Genomic DNA, 12,724 nt, shown 5'->3' with positions numbered 1-12,724 from the left:
TTTAAATAGGGGGCCAGTTCACTGTCCCTCAGACTGTTGGAGGACCAGACTAGAGTAAAAATAAAAACTTTGTTTTGTGGGCCTTTAAATAAAGAAACTTCATAGCCCTGGGTGAGGGGGATAAACGTCCTCAGCTGCTGCATCTGACCCGTGGGCCGTAGTTTGAGGACCCCTGCAGAGTATTAAGAGAACTTTGGCTTGGGAATGGGGTTGAAAATATGGTGTTACAGAGTGGAGGAAGAGAAATCCATTCTGGGAGGGGTCAAAGAGAATGGAGAAGAGAAGACTGAGCTCTTTCCAGTTCTCAGTCTAGGAAAGTATGATTTGGGGAGTAGGGAGGGACCGAACCTGAGATCTCACCAGTATAGGAGACTCCATCTACCAGTGCAAGTATTGGCTGGCCCCGGACACCCCACTTCCCCTCCCCATCTCACAATACTCAGCTAGCTTGCCATCTGCCCGCTACCAAGCAGAGATTCTCCTCACCCTCAAACCCTTGACTCCTTCCTCTTTCCCTGGTCACCGATCTTTATATATGTTGCCTTCACTTCTCAGAATACAAGGTCCTTGCGGACATTTCTTTATTCAGTCGAAGTTTTGTAATGAGCTTTACAAACATTATCTCATTCTGCTGTTATTGTCCCGGTTTTGTGGAAGAGGAAGTTGAGCGAGGTTAAGTGACTTGCTCAGGTTGACAAGTAGCTAGTAAAGGTGCAAAGGTGATTTGAACCAAGTATTCCGCCTTCTAGATCCAGCAGGCGATCCACCCTGCCGTCTAGCTGCCAAAGGAGAGAGGGAAGGGAAGCCGGAAAAGGGAGTGTCCTTGACAAATATGCAAAGGAAGTCTGGGATACTTCTAAGCTTTTAGTTATATTATATTATATTAAATTGTATTGTATTGTTGTATTATATTGTATTACATTATATTAATTATATTGTATTATATTATGTTATGTTACATTATATTAATTATATTGTATTATATTATGTTATGTCATATTATATTAATTATATTGTATTGTATTATATTATGTTACATTATATTGTATTATATTATGTTATGCTATATTAATTATATTGTATTATATTATGTTATGTTACATTATATTAATTATATTGTATTATATTATGGTATGTTATATTAATTATATTGTATTGTATTATATTATACTATATATTCGGCACATAGGAGGTCATTAATGAACGCCGGTGATTGGTTGAAAAAGGAGGTAGCCAGGGGGGAGGAGAGGAGACCGCGCGGAGTGTGACGCCTCTGCCGGTACGGGAAGAGCAGGTGCCCCCGACGGGCGGAGCGGCCAGAATCCAAAACCACCGACGGGAGAAGGAGGATAAAGGCCGAGATAGCAGCCGTCGGGCCGATGATTAGAAGCCCCGGAGCGGCTTCGGAGCGGTGGTGGAGCTCGAAGCCCGAGACTTCGAAGCGGTTCTGGGTTCCTTTGCCGAGGCTCCTGGGAAAGGGGACACAATTCATTCTCCCAGAAAAGATTCTCGAAACCTTGGCAGCGTGGGGGAGGGGAGGGGAGCAGAGCGTCCTCTGCCGAGGGTTCGGAGCCCCAGAGCCGGGAGAAGCCCCCTGAGCTGCCGGGGTCCTGATTCCCTGCCAGGCTAACTGAGAGCACCGGTCCCGACGGGTCTGAGGCCCCTCCGGCTTTAGAACGCGGATCCTTCAAGAAACCGAGCGCTCAGGGAAGAGACAAAACGGTCACTAGAGGGAGCCATTGGATCAGCGGAGAAGAGAGAGTCCCGGGGGCGTCCCGAGCACGTTCGGCGACAGCGAGGAGGGAGGGGCCGATGGACGGTCGGAGAGGGAACGAGAAGGGAAATGGAGGGATAAAGGGGCATCAGAGCTGGGGAGGGCCTGGAACTCGGGAGCCTGCGCTCGCGGAGCTGGAAAGGCAACGGCCCCGAGGAAGTCCGGGCCGGGAGGGCCCTTTAAGCGCATGCGCCGGGGCGGGGAGGGACCTTATGTAACCCTTGGCTGCAGCAACTTGGTTTCCCCAGCAATTTCCTGGATCGAAGGCTCCAGGAAAGAAGGCGGCTCTGGGAGGCTGCTTGACATCAAGGGAGTTTGCTGGGATGGGAGGGGAGCATGAGAAACCAATTCCCCGCGGGCGCGGGGACGGAAGCTGGAGAGGGGCCGAGGCCCAGCAGTAGGAAAGACGGCCCGAGGTTCTGAGCCGGGACTGCCGGGGACTCCCCTCGCCCAGCCCGCTTCAACCCCTCCCATCACGGCCTCCCCCAGCGCGCCGCTCACCAGGAGCTCGGCCGCCTGGCTCCCTGCCCCGGAGGAGGCGGGGGCGGAGGGGGAGCCTTCCCCGGCCACACAAAAGGACGGGGGGACCCAGAACCCGGGGATGGCTTTTCCCTGCCCTCCCCGCTGGAGGCTCGGCGTCCCGGCAGCGTGCGGCGCGACGCCCTTGGGCGCCTGTCTTTGTGAGGAGAGCAAAAGGCTGAGCCTCCAAAGAGAGGGTGGGGGAGCGCAGCATCCGGGCCCCACCCCGGGGCGTCCCCTCGCTCCCCAATCCCAGCCCTGCCCTTTTTGCTTCGGCTTTTGAGTCAATAAACTCCTCTGATCTGTCCGTGAGGGAGGGGTCCTTTCGGGGTCACGGTGGGGAGAAGAGAAAGAGAGGGGAGAGGAGAGAAAGGGGGGGAGAAAAGGAAAAAGAGAGGGAGGGAGAGAAATGAAGAGAAACAGAGGGGGAGAGAGAGAGACAGAGAGAAAGAGGGAGGGAGAGAAGGAGGGAGGGAGAGAAATGAAGAGAAACAAAGGGAGAGAGAGAGAGATACAGACAGAAAGAGAGAAAGAGGGAGGGAGAGAAAGATAGGCAGAGAAGGGCAGGAGATAGAGAGAGGGGAGACAGGAGGGAGGGAGAGAAAAGCAAAGAAGGAGGGAGGGAGGGAGAGAGAGATGAGATTCAAAGGCAGGAGGAGAAAAAGAGGCAGAGAGAAAAAGAGGGAGGCGGGAGAGAGAGGAAGGAATAGAGGTGAGAGATAGACAGAGACAGAAAGACCCCGACGAGACAGAGACAGAGAGAGACACACAGAGACAGAGACAGAGAGACAGAGAATCAGAAATGTAAGAAAGGGCAAGAGAAGGGGGCCAGGAAAGAAAGAAGGATCCTGTGGTTCAGAGAGGGAGTGGTAACCACAAGCCAGGCAAGTTATGAATTATGGTGGAAATCAAACATACCCTTAGATAAAAATCGTGAAGACACAAAGAAGGGGAAAAGTGGAGGAGATGTGGAGACTATTATTCAAGAATTAGCCATGCATGTGCTGAAGAACTGGAAAGCTCTTAGGACTCCTTGTAGACATCCAGTTCCTGTCCACACTGGAGCAGTTGCCTGAGGCTGTAGCTCAGAGCTTGGAGTCCTGCCTGCGCCTGGCCCAGAGCCCACACCTCCAGTCGATTATTCAGATCATTTCCCCTTAGTCCCGATGTAAAGCACTGCCGTGGTGGGGGAGGGGAGGTTGGCGGACACAGTCTTATATTTAGAACATAGAGCTCAGAAGTGGACGGGGACTGGGGACCTCCAGCACAAGATGTAGAAGGTAAATTCAAACAAAGAATTGAGGATATTCCTGGCAAGACCGCTAGGGGGCGGGGTGGACAGAGAGCCCGGCCTGAAGTCGGGAAGACTCATCTTCATGAGTTCAAGTCTGACCTCAGACACTTCTGCTTGTGGGATACTGGGCAGACCACTTAATCCTGTTGGCTTCGGTTCCATGTCTGTAAAATGAGCTGGAAAAGGAAAGAGCAGAAGCCCCGCTCCAGGATCTTTGCCGAGAAAATCTCTATGGCCCCCAAATTGGGGGAGGGGGATCCACCAAGAGTTGGGTGGGACTGACCAACAGATTCATAACTGGGAAGTCCCTGACAGCGTAGAACATCAGAGCTGGCAAGGAACTTGAAACATAGAATTCTAAGATCAAGAAGAACCATATGGCTTAGAACAGAGAGTAGAACTGGGACTGTGGGGGAAGGATTTTGTCTTATCTAACCCCCTCATTTTAGTGATGGTGAAGATGAGCCCCAAGGAGATTCAATGACTTGTTCCAGCTATTCAGCATAGTTGGTTAAGGCAGGACTACAACCAAAATCTGTCCTCTTTCTCACAAATGACAGAAAATAAGTGAAGGCAGGAGGAGTCACTACATTTTTCTAGAAGGAAAATAGATGAGGACAAGAAGAAGACTAGAAAGGTGGTACAGGGCCAGATCACAGAGGATTTCCTTTCCAAGATGGCACTACTCTGCAGCTCCTGGGGCCAATTCTGGGGCCAATCAAGTTCTCTATTTTTCTGGAGCCCCCATTATATCCCCAAGATGACTTTAATGTTTCATAACTTAGTTTCCCCTCCCCATTGGGAAATCAAGCCCACAAAATCCAACCACAAGATTATAATTCCTTCTTCAATGGCACAGCTGGTCCTACCCAAATGCAGCTCCCATCTACAATGGTAGAATTCTCATTATATATTTTAGTCCCCTATCTAGGTTCCAGAGGCCTTCACCTAGAATAGTCTCAAAATTTATTTTCCTTCTTCCCAGAGTGAACTATGGTATGAAAGTTTCTATAGTGACTTAAATCTTCTTTTTTCCTCAGTTATTTAGGGACTGAAAAACATAAGGTTATAGCCCTAGAATCGGAAGAAACTCCATAGAATATCTAGTCAAATTTAGTAGATTTTTAATTTATTTAATAGATTAGGAAAGTGAGGCCCAGGGACCCCAAATGATTTGCTGTCTCTGGTGTCCCATACTGCCTCCCATTGCCAATCACTGAGCAACTTCTATCTATTTCCTCAAACCACGAATCATGCCCTTTTATTCAAAAAAAAAATCAGTTGTCCAAGCACAGGATGAGAAAGACCAATCAGATGCCAAAACCTAATGATATTATCTTCTTAACATCTCTGACCCATTCCCAGTTCCATCATCTGACATGGCTACTTTCTTGGTGCAGACCCTCATCCCCTCACAACTGGACTATTGCAGTAGTGTGTTGGGGGGTCCATTCTTTCTCAAGTCTTTCTCCATTATAGGCCATCCTCTGCTCAGATGTCAAAAAGATATTCTCTTTTTTTTTTTTAAATTAAATATTTTTCTTTAATGTCATGTAAATATTCTTAATTCTATTTAAATGAATGATATATATATATCCATTATAAATTTAAGAAATGCTGAAGTGGTTTTTAGTTAAATGTTTGGTAGTTTATAAATTTTTTTAATTTAATTTTATTTAATAATAACTTTGTATTGACAGAATCCATGCCAGGATAATTTTTACACAACATTATCCCTTGCAATCACTTATGTTTCATTTTTTCCCCTCCCTCCCTCCTCCCCCTCCCCCCAAGATGGCAAGCAGTCCTATATATGTTAAATATGTTGCAGTATATCCTAGATACAATACATATTTGCAGAACCAAACAGTTCTCCCGCTGCACAGGGAGAATTGGATTCAGAAGGTGTAAATAACCCGGGAAGAAAAACAAAAATGCAGATAGTTCACATTCGTTTCCTAGTGTTCTTTCTTTGGGTGTAGCTGCTTTTGTCCGTCATTTATCAATTGAAACTCAGGTCTCTTTGTCAAGGAAATCCACTTCCATCAAAATATGTCCTCATACAATATCGTTGTCAAAGTGTATAATGATCTCCTGGTTCTGCTCATCTCACTTAGCATCAGTCCATGTAGGTCTCTCCAAGCCTCTCTGTATTCATCCTGCTGGTCATTCCTTACAGAGCAATAATATTCCATAACATTCATATACCACAATTTACCCAGCCATTCTCCAATTGATGGGCATCCATTCATTTTCCAGTTTCTAGCCACTACAAACAGGGCTGCTACAAACATTTTGGCACATACAGGTCCCTTTCCCTTTTTTAGTATCTCTTTGGGGTATAAGCCCAATAGAAACACTGCTGGATCAAAGGGTATGCACAGTTTGATAACTTTTTGGGCATAATTCCAGATTGCTCTCCAGAATGGCTGGATTCATTCACAACTCCACCAACAATGCATCAGTGTCCCCGTTTTCCCGCATCCCCTCCAACATTCATCATTATTTTTTCCTGTCATCTTAGCCAATCTGACAGGTGTGTAGTGATATCTCAGAGTTGTCTTAATTTGCATTTCTCTGATCAATAGTGATTTGGAACACTCTTTCATGTGAGTGGTAATAGTTTCAATTTCTTCATCTGAAAATTGTTTGTTCATATCCTCAAAGAGATATTCTCAAAAATCACAAGTTACTACCATCACCACCATTTACTCAACTCCAGTGGCTCTCTATCCCTTCCAGAATGCAATATAAAAATCTACTCTTTGGCCTTTGAAAGCCTTCATAAGTTGACTCTCCTTGTGTCTTTGGAGTTTCTTACAAATTACTCTCACACATTGCTCTTCATGCAAATTTTAAAAATTTAGTTGGGATTTAAAATCAAAGAAAATCAAAGTTGGATTGAAGAAGGGAGAGAGTTCTGAGCATGGGGAACAACCAGAAAAAATGTCCAGAACCAACTGATAAAATACCTTTTAATGGAACAGCTAAAATGTCAGAGTTTCAGGATCAAAGAGACATGTGGGAGATTAAGGTATAAGAAAGTTAGAAAAGTAGGAGAATAAGATAGGAAGGCATTTGAATGTCAAACTAAGCATTTTGTGTTTGATTCTAGAAGCAATAGGGAACCACTGGAGTTTATTGAGTAGAGGCTAGTTGAATAATCAGACGTGGATCTTAGGAAAATTATTTATTTGGCTGAATGGAGGATGGATTGGAGTAAGATGAAAATTGAGGCAGGCATGCTATTGCAATAGTCCAGAAAGAAGGCAATTAAGGTCTCTACTAGAGTGGTAGCAGTAGCAGAGATTTGAAAGTTGACACACCTGGGTAATAGCTTGGATATGAGGGGTGAGAAATAAGAGTCCAGGATGACCCCCAGGTCATGAGTCTAAGGGACCAGGAAGATAATGTTCCCTCTATAGTAATTGGGAAGATGGGAAGGTTTAAGGGCAAAAAGAATGGGTTATGTTTTAGATATACTAAGTTTAAGATGTCTACTGGACATTCAATCTGAAATGTTTAAATGGCAATTGGAAATGTGAGCTTGGAGGGCAGCAGAGAGATTAAGGCAGGAAAACTTCAGCATAGAGAAGGTGATTAATCTATGGGAGCTGATAGAATCACCAAATGAAGTAGTATAACAGGAGAAGAGATGAGGTATTTTCACTAACTGTGCCTTATACCCAGAATTCTCCCCTCCTTGCTTTCTCCTACCAAGTTTCAGCCAAAATTCTACATTCTGAGAGAGGACTTTTCCAGTCTCCCTTCCCACTTGTACCTTTTCTTTGTTGATTATTTCCAATTTATCATGCTTTTACCCTGTTTGTACATATTTTTTGTATATTGTCTCTCCCCCTTGGACAATGAGTTCCATGAAAATAGGGGCTGGGCTTTGTTTTGGGAAAAAAGAGTGAAGCTGACTTTTCTTTGCATCCCTAGTGCTTAGCAAAGGACATGACACACAACAGGCATTTAATAAAACACTAGTCAATTTGACTTGTGTGAAAAAGATACAAGTTCTTAGTGGACCCAATGTTTAGAGTTTGCCACTAGTTCTATTTGTTTGAAGTGACATTATTATTCACAAAGTGTCCTTGTGGCAGATGTAGCACCATGGCATTCTGTCCTGGGCAGACCATATCAAAAGAACGGGGCTAGTTCTGGAAACCACACTTAATAAGGACCTTGACATAGAGTACACAGGAAGAAGAGCAATCCTAAAGATGATAACCCAGGAAATGATGCTAGAAGGTGAAGGGTTGAATGAGCTGTCTATATTTAACTTGTGTAAGAGGAATGTTTGGTTGGGTCTCGGAGGGCAAGAGAACATTATAGAATTGTTTGTATGTTTCAGGGGCAGTGGAAAGGGTAAAATGTCTTAATAATTAGTGTTGCCACAAAGTGAAATTAGCCACCTTAGGAGATAGTGAGTTTTTCAAAACTAAGTCTTCAAGCAGAGATGTAGGGGCTATTACTACGGATTTTATAGGCAGGATTCATGATTTTTGTCAAACTTGGATTAAAAGACTTCTAAGATCCTTTCCAGCTCTAAAAATTTCCAAAGCAGAGCCAATTTTTTCACCCACAAGCAGACCACATGAGATGGATTCCATTTTTCCAGGAAAGGAAGAAGCTTCTGTGGTGATTAAATTGAGATGTTGCAAGGGTCCCAAGGGCCAGATGTGTGGTTCAGTCCTTTCTCTAGCACTGTCAAGTTCTCACAGTCAGAAATCAGTCCGTTGGCAGTTATGTCCCTGACTGAGTGCAGGAACACTCAGGGATACGATATCAAACAAACTCTTATCGTTCAGTCAATCCAGTACCAACATAAGAAATCTCCCCTACAATGTTCCTGACAAATGAGCCTTCCCCTTCTACTCTCGTTCTTCCTGTGACAGAGAGTTCACTACCTTTCTATCCCTAATATGATAGAGTTCTAGATCTCAGAATGGCACAGGACTCAAGAAAGCAACAATCTGATCAGGGCTCAAAGATGGAACTCCTATGCAACTTCCTGAGAAGGATCAAGTTTTCAACCCTGACACGTGGTCCTGTACAGAAAGGTCCTAAAGGCAGATGTTTAGGGCCATGAACAAGATACTGATTTATCATGGTAAGGACAGAACCTGAGAACAGCCTCAGGAGAGACTTGGGGGAGCCAAGGAATAAGACAGAAATAAAACAGTCCCTGCCCATAGCGCATAATATGAGGGAAGGTGTATATACCAATAAAAAAATTATATACAAAACAAATGAAAAATAAATACAAGGAAATTTAGGAGGGGAGGCTGTAGCATTGATAGGGCTTAACCTGAGTTTTAAGGAAAATAAGGGTTCTAAGAGGCAAAGAGGGAGAGTATTATAGGCGTGGGAGGGGCAGCATAGGCAAAAGCACAGGGAGATGGAAGATTGTGTGGAAGAACAACAATAAGGGCAATTTGGCTGACCTAAAGAGTGCTCGAAGGAGAATAATGTATAATAATGCTGGAAATGTAGGTTTTAAAAGGCTCTAAAAGCCAAACAAAAGAGCTAAGAGGGAGCCAGTGGAGCTTATTGAATCGCTTGAATTTAGAGATGATCATTTCGTTGGTCATGGGGAGAATAGGCTGGAGTAGGGAGAAATTCAAGGCAGGGAGAACAATTAGGAGGCTAGAACAAATACAGAGCTGAGTGGTGGGGATGGTGTGAACCAGGATGGTTATTGCAAAGAAAATTGAAGGATAAAGTTCAGGCAGGTAAGAGGGAGAAAAAGGAGAGAATAGTGTCTTTATGGAAAGGAGAAAGTACTTGGGAGGCTGGGATGATCGTATATTCAAAGCTGAAAAAAGGTCAAGAAAGAAACGGAACAATAAAAAAAAAATCATGGGTATTAAAACTTTGGAAATCACCAGTAACTTTAGAGGGAGCAATTTCAGTTGAATGGTAGAGGTCAGAAGTCAAAGAGCAAGGGAGTGAAAAATGAGGGTAGAGCATCTTTTCCTAGGAGTTTGGGTTTGCAAAAAGGAGGAGAGATGTGTGATAATAGCTCAAGGAAAGAGCAGGGTCAAGGGGAAAGTTAGGTTTGTTTTCTTTTTTTAAGGATAAGAAGAATTGGAATTGTTTGTGGGCAGGAAAGAAGCCAGGATAGACAGATAAGGAGAAATTGAAGATTAAAGCGAGAGGAAGATCCCAAGGGTGAATTTCCAAAGGAGACTAGACTTTATGGACTAGACAAGTCCTTGGACTAAAGTTAGAAAAGAAGGAATTCCTCTTCCTCTTCCCTTCCCCTTCTTAGAAACAGTTGTGACAACTCTACATACTTAGCAGCAAGAGCACGTGAGGTGAGTCTGAGGCTGGACCACCATTCTCTGGATATCTTTTCTGCATTGTGAACTTTTTCACGAAATCAAGTGAGTAAATGGTAAGTCTGAGATGGGTGTTTCTAACTTGGCAACCACTTCTCGAATCTCAGTGGGCTCTTGGGATCAGGTGCTGGCTTTCTGACAGGAGACATCTCTGAGGAAAAGCCCCAATCCTGCCCAGACTTTCCAGAAGATATGGATCCTGAATGAATTGCTTAGATATTACAGAGCTGAGGTGAAGAGGAAATCCCTGTTCCTCAATACCACCAAGCACCTCCTGTTTTTATATAAAAAGTAACCAAATAAAAGAAAGCATAATAGGTGTATGAGGTGTACCTCTGTCTGAGGGCTGCCGAGTCCTTTCCAGAGATGTCCATCCACTTCTTTTCACCCAACTCTGGCATTCATCTTTCCACCCAACTCTGGTATCCATCTTTCCACCCAAATCTGGTGTCCACCTTTCTACCCAACTCTGGAGTCCATCTTTCCACCCATCTCTGGTGTCCACCTTTCCACCCAACCCTGGTGTTCACCTTTCCATCCAACCCTGGTGTCCATCTTTCCACCCAACTCTGGTGTTCACCTTTCCACCCAACACTGGTGTCCACCTTTCCACCCAACACTGGTGTCCACCTTTCCACCCAACCCTAGTGTCCACCTTTCCACCCAACCCTGGTGTCCATCTTTCCACCCAACCCTGGTGTCCCCCTTTCCATCTAACTCTCCCTTGGGTTTCCAAGAAATTGTGGTATGCACATAGCCACAACTGGCAAAACTATCTGGCAGATGATCTAAATCGGGTTAAAGGTAACCAACAGACCTCACCACCATTGGTGAGTGAGGGGGATGTATATCTCAACGCTTAGAGCTTAGTCAGATCTGGAAGAAGCCAAAGTGATCCACTCCATCCCAAGCCATCCCTACTTACCCTGACTTTGGCTTTGCCACTGGACTTATCGATGACTCTGAAAGAGAGGGTGAGACTGATGAGTTTGTGCAGCTCTGCGTCAATTAAATCCATTTCATAAATAAGTCAAGATCATGATGTCATTGGTCCTCTTCAAAAACAAAGAACAACCAACACCATGGGAGTCGGGAGTTATTGTTCCATGTCATAGTTATCTAGCAATGACCGTGTGAGCTTTTAGATTTTAAGCATTTCTTTGAGGTAAAGGAAATAAATAACCATCCCATCCCTCGCCTGCTCTGTACACTAGCCCTGCCTCCAGACAGGCCATGGCAATAGCCATCCAAGAAAGCAATATTTTGTAGAGATGTCACTCCTAGAAATAGCCTCTGCAGGTGCAGCAGCCCCCACCTCCTCATGGAGTCTCCATTCCATTCTGTTCTTTCTTGATTTCAGAACAAAAAAAAAAAATCAGAGATAGGAGAGACAGGTTATGAATTTGCAAATTTCAAAAAAATCAGAAGAGCTATTAAAGCTTCAGCAAATTAGTGTCAGAGTTCAGCAGGTAGCCAGAACAATCGGATCCGGTGAGAATCCATTAAAAATACCACGCAACAATTAAATAGGCTTCTTGAGCCAGCCCAGTTGACCAAAATAATTTTTGTTAGTCATCCCATTCCCCAGAAGCAAATTTGATCAAGACTCCTCAAAACAAGAAAAGAATTCCTGGTGCATGCACCCCACCCCCAAAGTTGGCAGGGGGTAGAGTTCATAGAAGTCACTCAAAGTTTGAGTCCACTCCCCCCTGGAAACCATATGAAGGGGAGAATATGTCCTCTGGCTTGAGGGGATGTTTCTGTCCTTCAGACCTTACTAAACCTTCCTAGTAAAGAATCTCTCTTTAAATAAATCCCTTTGTAAATTGATATTAAATGGTAATTGATATTGGGGAAGTTTTAATGGATCAAATGATATTAGGGAAAATACACTAGATGGCGGCTTCTGGTTAGTAATACTACCCCCTAAAACTGTGAGGTGAATAGCTCCCGGTTGCCTCTAGGAAGATAATCTTCCATGTAATGCAAATTAGGAGTCTGAGCCACTCAGCTTCTGCTGAAAGTCTATCTATCTATCTATCCAACCCATTTTATCTATTTTATTCTATTTATTGTTCTCTTCTTCCATTGGATATAGACATAGCTATGGATAAATCTATTTAATCTTTCTATCCATCAATCTACCTATTTTATTCTATCTATTGATCTCTTGTATATACCGAGTTAGACACATGTAGTCTTTTCCCATTGGATTTAGATAAATATGTAATTTTTCTATCCATCTATCTCTCTGTCTACCTAGCTTATTCTATCTCATCTTATTCTATTTATTGATCTTATTGTATAAATAAGTTGTTACGTATATGTTGTTTCCTCCATTGGATATAGATATATCTATAGATGAACCTATGTAATCTTTCTATCCATCTATCTACCTACCATCTTATCCTATCTATTGAGCTCTTGTATATACCAAGTTAGGTACATGTTGTCTTTTCCCACTGGAGTCAGACAAATCTACGTAATCTTCCTATTCATCTACCTATCTGTCTATCTATCTTATTCTATCTATTGCTTTTATTGTAGAAATAAGTTGTTAGGTATATGTTGTCTTCTCCCATTGGATATAGATAGATAGATAGATAAGATAAGATAGATGATCTTTCTATCTCTCTATCTATCTGTCTATGGAAGGGCTTTGTCTGGGAGAACCAACTCTTCTACATTTGTAGAGATTCTTCACCTAGAATGCCCAAAGTAGAGGGATCCATTAGAGAAAAATTAAGAGGGCTTCCTTTTTTTCCTATTTTAGAATATAGTTGTACAATT

This window comes from Antechinus flavipes, chromosome 3 (genome assembly GCF_016432865.1).
Source record: "Antechinus flavipes isolate AdamAnt ecotype Samford, QLD, Australia chromosome 3, AdamAnt_v2, whole genome shotgun sequence".
Lineage (NCBI taxonomy): Eukaryota > Metazoa > Chordata > Mammalia > Dasyuromorphia > Dasyuridae > Antechinus > Antechinus flavipes.
Note: the sequence above shows the minus strand (reverse complement) of the source record.